The sequence below is a fragment of the Hordeum vulgare genome, chromosome 2H (genome assembly GCF_904849725.1).
Source record: "Hordeum vulgare subsp. vulgare chromosome 2H, MorexV3_pseudomolecules_assembly, whole genome shotgun sequence".
NCBI classification, from domain to species: domain Eukaryota; kingdom Viridiplantae; phylum Streptophyta; class Magnoliopsida; order Poales; family Poaceae; genus Hordeum; species Hordeum vulgare.
The window spans coordinates 408281071-408287310 of record NC_058519.1 but is presented as its reverse complement, the minus strand read 5'-3'; the positions used below and the strand labels follow the sequence as shown (position 1 = coordinate 408287310).

General features: G+C 44.3%; 1 pseudogene across 1 annotated transcript; it reads right to left on the bottom strand.

The window, feature by feature from the left end:
• Nucleotides 1-581: 581 nt before the first annotated feature.
• On the bottom strand, nt 582-4353 carry LOC123426437 (annotated as a pseudogene). The gene is made up of 4 exons (XR_006622207.1): nt 3764-4353; nt 3550-3669; nt 1219-1462; nt 582-1107 (listed from the first exon to the last, which is right to left on the bottom strand). The product of XR_006622207.1 is annotated as a cysteine proteinase 1-like (transcript).
• Between the last annotated feature and the right edge of the window lie 1887 nt (nt 4354-6240).

Below are 6240 nucleotides of genomic sequence, written 5' to 3'. Positions count from 1 at the left end.
CCGAGAAAACAGCGGAAAGCGTAGGTGAGCCATCGTCCCAATGAGATCAATAATATTCTAAGAATAAGTAAGTTAGCTTGAGCACAAATGCAGTACTTTCATCGCCCAAGCGAGCCCACCTAATGGGGTAATGGTGCAACGGTTCCTCCAAAAAGTCATTCTGATAAGAAAGCACATCAGAAAGCTTGTGCTTCACGATCTTCCTGAAGTTCCATTCTGTGATAGGGCCTGACATCCTCCAACTCATCCAAAAGCAAGATAACTTTCGTTACAATTCACCACAATTTGCCGATCATTGATTTCCTTTTTACACATATCATATCTCGTGCCCTTAGAATGTTTCCTCTTTTAGCCAGAGGTTGAAAATTAAGGCACATACTATTTCTTCCATTTCTAAATATAAGCTTGTTTAGACATCTTATTAAGGGACTACATACGAAGCAAAATGAGTAAGTCTACATTCCAAAGTATGTCTATATATATCCGTATCTAGTCTTTTAGTGAAACATCTAAAAAGACTTATATTCAAGAACGGAGGGAGTATTAATTTATAGCATGTCATTGCACAACATATTCAATGATTAACCAGAACACCAGATTATATTCATTAATGATGGCAACAAGTATCTACTACCATGTTCCAAGAACTGCGTAGTAACATATACATAGTAAAATACCTTACAGCAATCAAGAGAAGTTTAACATATTACTGGTTACAAATTGCAAAGCAATACTGGAATAAGCATCACGGAATATACCCAGTCCTGGCACAACCACAAGCATATCTATGGACAATCCAGACTCATGTACTACGAGATCCTATTCCTTCTTAGAGGTATGGATGGCGGTAACCGTGGAGACCATGGAATCGACACCGCACTTGTTTTTGACATGTGGACCCCTGCAGATCTTGTAGTACCCGCTCTCGCCCCAGTTCTCGCCCCATGAGTTCTTTATGATCCAGTATGGTTTCTCCTTGAAGCGGAGCGGTGCGTAACCAGCTGATCCATAGCCAACCAGGAACACCATGATCAAGATGCCTCCCACAGATGTATGGGCATGAGACACCACCAATGTACGTTTGCATGAATACTGCATTGATTCCAACTGCACGAAGAGAAGTATGCATCAGCCACAGTAATTTCCATGACATCCATAAGAAGATCACTAACAGCTGAAGACGCAACGATCAAATATACAAATGCTTTGGAATCTTACTTGCAAGTGGCCCGTGTTTCACAAGGTTAGCGGCAATTTGATCTTCATCAATGGCAACAGTACTAAAATTCTTCACTTGAGCAGCAATTTTGGATTTGTCAAACTTGCAGGCACTGTTCCTCCCAGTGTACGGGTAATCCTTCTCAGTTTCTAACCCACCAGCTTTTGCGAGATAGCTGAAAGCTGTAGTCATCAAGCCACCATTGCATCCCGCGTCACATGCTCGTGGTTCTGACGGGTCACACTGCAGCCCATGACAAGAGAACAACATATATTAGTTGAACACCTCAAAAAATAAGAATAGGAAGCCAGCAGGAGTAAATTCAATAGTATCAATACAGTGAAATGGTTTGCAAAACGGAGGGAAATTGAGCGTCAATGTCGCTCATCAGACAATTGGCTTCATTCATAACGCCAAAAAGGTATGGAAGAAATGAGTATACAGACTGGCAAATGGCTCAGTTAGTAGTACACAACAGAAAATGGTTTTAGCGCCTCATTGGCGAAAGTTTGAATTTGGTCCAGGTCCAACCAAGATGAATTGGCCACATAGATTATATAGTAAGTTGCTTGTCAGTACAAAACAAACAACAACAACAACAAAGCCTTTAGTCCCAAACAAGTTGGGTAGGCTAGAGGTGAAACCCATAAGATCTCGCGACCAACTCATGGTTCTGGCACATGGATAACAAGCTTCCACGCACCGCTGTCCATGGCTAGATCTTTGGTGATAGTCCAGTCCTTCAGATCTCTCTTTACGGACTCCTCCCATGTAAATTGCTTGTCAGTAACAAAATTAAATACTATGGCGTGACTGACTGATTGTTCCTGTTGATAATAATTCAGGTATTACATTCCCCAAATTAGGGCTGGACCAAAAGCTCGTAGCTCGCGAGCTTAATGATCGCTCGATAGTTTGGCTCGTTAAGCTCGTGACTCGCATCTTAATGAACAGAGCCAATCATCGATTTCAGCTTGTTAAGCTTAACGAGCTTAATGAAAGAGCTAACGAGTTTCACGAGTAGCTCGTTAAGCTCATTAGTAACAACACAATAAATTTTCATCTTACATGACAAAATTTACGTAGCACCTCAGCCCATCTATTCAATATAATCTATATAGGAAGCAACAAACTAGTGAATTCCTTTTGTGTCCACAATCTTTTTTCTTAAAAACCACATCTACACACTCATCATGTAGACCGTCACACATCAAAATCTGTTAACAAGCACTCGCGAGCGCTCACGAGCTTAACGAGTTTCAAACGAAACGAGCCGAGCATGGTTTTCTGCTTGTTAATCTTAACGGGCTTAATGAGTCAAGCCTTAACGAGCACGAGCTTAACGAGCTCGAGCTCAACGAGCCGAGTAGCTCGTTAATCCACCCCTACCCCAAATGATTGTTTGACATATTTTCAACAAATTCTAGTGCATCTCTGGTTACGATTTTTTTACCGTTTCCAATGCATCCCTTGTAGTAAGTTGTAACTGAGGTTCTTCTATCCTTTCACAGAGTCCATTGGCTTTTAAATTTCTAGTGGAAGTATATCTACTGTTTTGTCTCGTATTCAAAAAGACTGAGGCTTCCGTTCCTCCCTCGCTCTCCTTGCCTCTCTCATCTTTTAGTTTTTTCCTCCCATCTCTGATTTTTTTTCACTGTTTTTTTTCTGAAACCACATTAACTATCCCACCACTTATTGACTTACCAAAAAAAAATAAGTTTTCTTTGTAAGCCACTAAATGATCATATCAAACAAGGGTTTACCAAATAAAATCATATTTTCTTACACAATCACACCAATATGGGCAGGTCAATCACGGGCTAACCTACTAGAATATTTATGCCCTCCATGGCAATGCACGGGCAATTATCTAGTTAACCGTAAAGAAAAGAATCGGCTGCTTTGTTTAAGGAATATCCTGCTTGAGAGAGGATAGTTCCCCTGTGCCCGCATATTGGCTTTGCCACTCGTTCAAATTTCAGTACTCACTGGTCAGTTGCTATTTCTTAGGACCATTTAACAAAAAGTAGTTGGTAAAAAACATTGAACAAAAAGAGCTGGGAGTATTTTAAATGGTTGGTGCCTTTGCAGTTACAGCCAAGGAATACTTTCTGGATAGTACAAGCAAATGCCGTGGCAATCAAATTAAATGGTTGATTTTTTACTATAAAAGTGGATAAGGTTGATCAATTTTGTTGACCTACCTATAACATTAACTAAATCAGTAGACCCACTATTGCTCCCATATATTTTTTTTCTTTCAGCCCAATCTCACCAAGAACGAAAAATCAAGTAGCGGAGCAATTCTACGAGGCAAAGCAGATGGATACCTCGTGGTCACAGTCGACCAGCTGCTGCTCGCTGAGCACCTCCAGCTTCCCGGTGGCGAGGTAGTTGGCACCCTCCAGCGCCCCCGACGTGCTGAAGGACCAGCACGACCCGCACGAGCCCTGAAGAGAAGAGAAAGATCGGCTGGAATCAAATCAACCTGCAACTGCAAGATGTTCCAGCCGAATCCAAGAAAAGATGGAATCAGAGGCGGACCTGGTCCTTGACGGGGCCGACCGCGCCGTGCTCGCGCCAGTCGAACTCGGTGGGGAGGCCGTCGGTGGGGAGGGCCGGTGCGTCGTGCGCTGACCCGGAGATCCCTTTGAGGAAGCTCCGGCGGGATTTGCGGAGGCCGAGGAAGCGCTCCCGGAACTCGTCGGGGGTGAGGTCGGAGAACTTGGTGATGCCGTGGACCGCGGAGGGGTCGAGCCGCTGGTGCCGGCGAGCGCGGCGGAGGTTGGCCCTGAACACGGAGAGGCGGTGCTCGTGCTCGTCGGCGTCCCTGTAGGACTTGCCGAACCGGCGGACGAAGCTCGCGAAGTGCGCCTCCGCATTGAGCTCCAGCTCGTTCTCCGCGTCGCCCCCGACCACCTGCTCGATGAGGGGGTCCTCCAGCCCCTCCGTAGCCGAGGAGAGGGCGGGGTGGTGGAGGAGGAGGAGGACGGCGGCGACGAGGAGGAGCAGCCGGAGGCGGAGGCGGAGGCGAGCCATGATTGGTCGGTTTGGTATTATTTTTCCTGCGGTTTCTTGTGTTTTGTGTGTGTGTGTGTGGTTTCAGCGCCGGTTATTTATAGCGAGTTGTTGAGGTGTACGGCGTTGGAGTTGCTTGCGTTGCGGTGCGTTGCGTGGTTGTTTTGTACTCGATTGCAAATGCTTGGGGAGAACGGCGATCAGCTCACACCGGCCTGCTGTGAGAACGACGTCGTTAATGGTGATGTACTACTACTGTACTGCAAGCCATATTTTCTGGGTGTGGCAGGGTGGGTGGATTCATCGGTGGCGCTGATATTTTCTCTACGCTGGCTGTCCACGGCCGGCCCTGACAATCCGGGGCCTCGGTGCTAGCAAAAAAATAGGGCCCTATATACAAAAAATTACTAAAGCGAGTTCCTGATTATTACTAGCAGAATTTTTTTTGGCCTAACAAATTTGCTTATGGATCCCTTTTGGGATTCTATAAATTCATTTTCTCTCTTCCTCTTATGCCTCTTTTGATTATCAGACTTACACTTTCTAGATGACATCTCATAACACAAGAAATAAAGACTATAAAAATTATGACATAAGATTGAATGTTGGAAAAAAGAAAGCACCTAGATCTTGTTGCCCTTGCGTGCTGCAGCTTGCCACAAACAAATTCCCCTATCGAGCAAGCAGCAGCAGTACCATCCAACAGCAGCACCACCATCTCTGGTCGCCCCCTTGCCGCCGGCCGCCACTCCCGCTCCTCCCTTTCTTCTACGATGGACAGACATGAGCGAATCGAATAAGGCCTGGGAGATCGAATGAAAAATAACTATAAGATCTAAGCAATTTATAGAAAGGGAATATGAAGTACTAACCATTGCAGATTGTTGGAAATCAGGAAAATCGGGATCGCCTCTTCCAATTATTCCTTCCAAACGTCCAGAATCTGATAGGGGAGAGCAGCGCTCCATAATTGGCGTGATTAGGTCGGAGTAGAGGTGAAGAACGAGGAGTCGCGGAAGGCGGATGAGAAGGAGGAGTCGCGGGAGGCGGAGGAGAACGAGGAGTCTTCGAGGAGAACGGGTCACAGATTCCTTTCTTTCAACCGATTTGATAAGGCTTTTTTCTGCCTTCATATATACAAAAACGTACCTAGGTGGGGCCCCTGGCAGGCGAGGGCCCTATGCGACCGCACCAGACGCATCTGCTCAGGGCCGGCCCTATGGATGTCGTTGCTTACACACACATTCGACCAGTAATTTTACGCCATGTGTAACTGTAAAAATATACTTCCTTCATTCCTAAATATGAATCTTTTAAAATATTTTACTATAAACTACATACGAAGCAAAATGAATGAATTATGTCTATATAGACACGTATGTAGTTCATTCATAGTGAAATCTCTAGAAAGACTTATACTCCCTCTGTCATAGTTTAGAAGGTACGGTTAAATTTACGTGCATTTTCATAATAGCCAAGGTTTAAGGCGCATTGCATTTACTCCTAGCAGCTAATTAGTACTCCAATATAGTACTTCTATATGTATGCATTGTTGGAAATATGCCCTAGAGGCGATAATAAAGTGGTTATTACTATATTTCCTAGTTTATGATAATTCTCTATTATTCATGGTATAATTGTATTAACCGAAAATCATAATACATGTGCGAATATATAGATCACAATGTGTCCCTAGTGAGCCTCTAGTTGGCTAGCTCGTTGATCAATAGATGATCATGGTTTCCTGATCATGGACATTGGATGTCATTGATAACGGGATCACATCATTGGGGAATGATGTGATGGACAAGACCCAATCCTAAGCATAGCACTAGATTGTGTTGTTCGTCTGCTAAAGCTTTTCTAATGTCAAGTATCATTTCCTTAGACCATGAGATTGTGCAACTCCCGGATACCGTAGGAGTGCTTTGGGTGTATCAAACGTCACAACGTAACTGGGTGATTATAAAGGTGCACTACAGGTATCTCAGAAAGTATCTGTT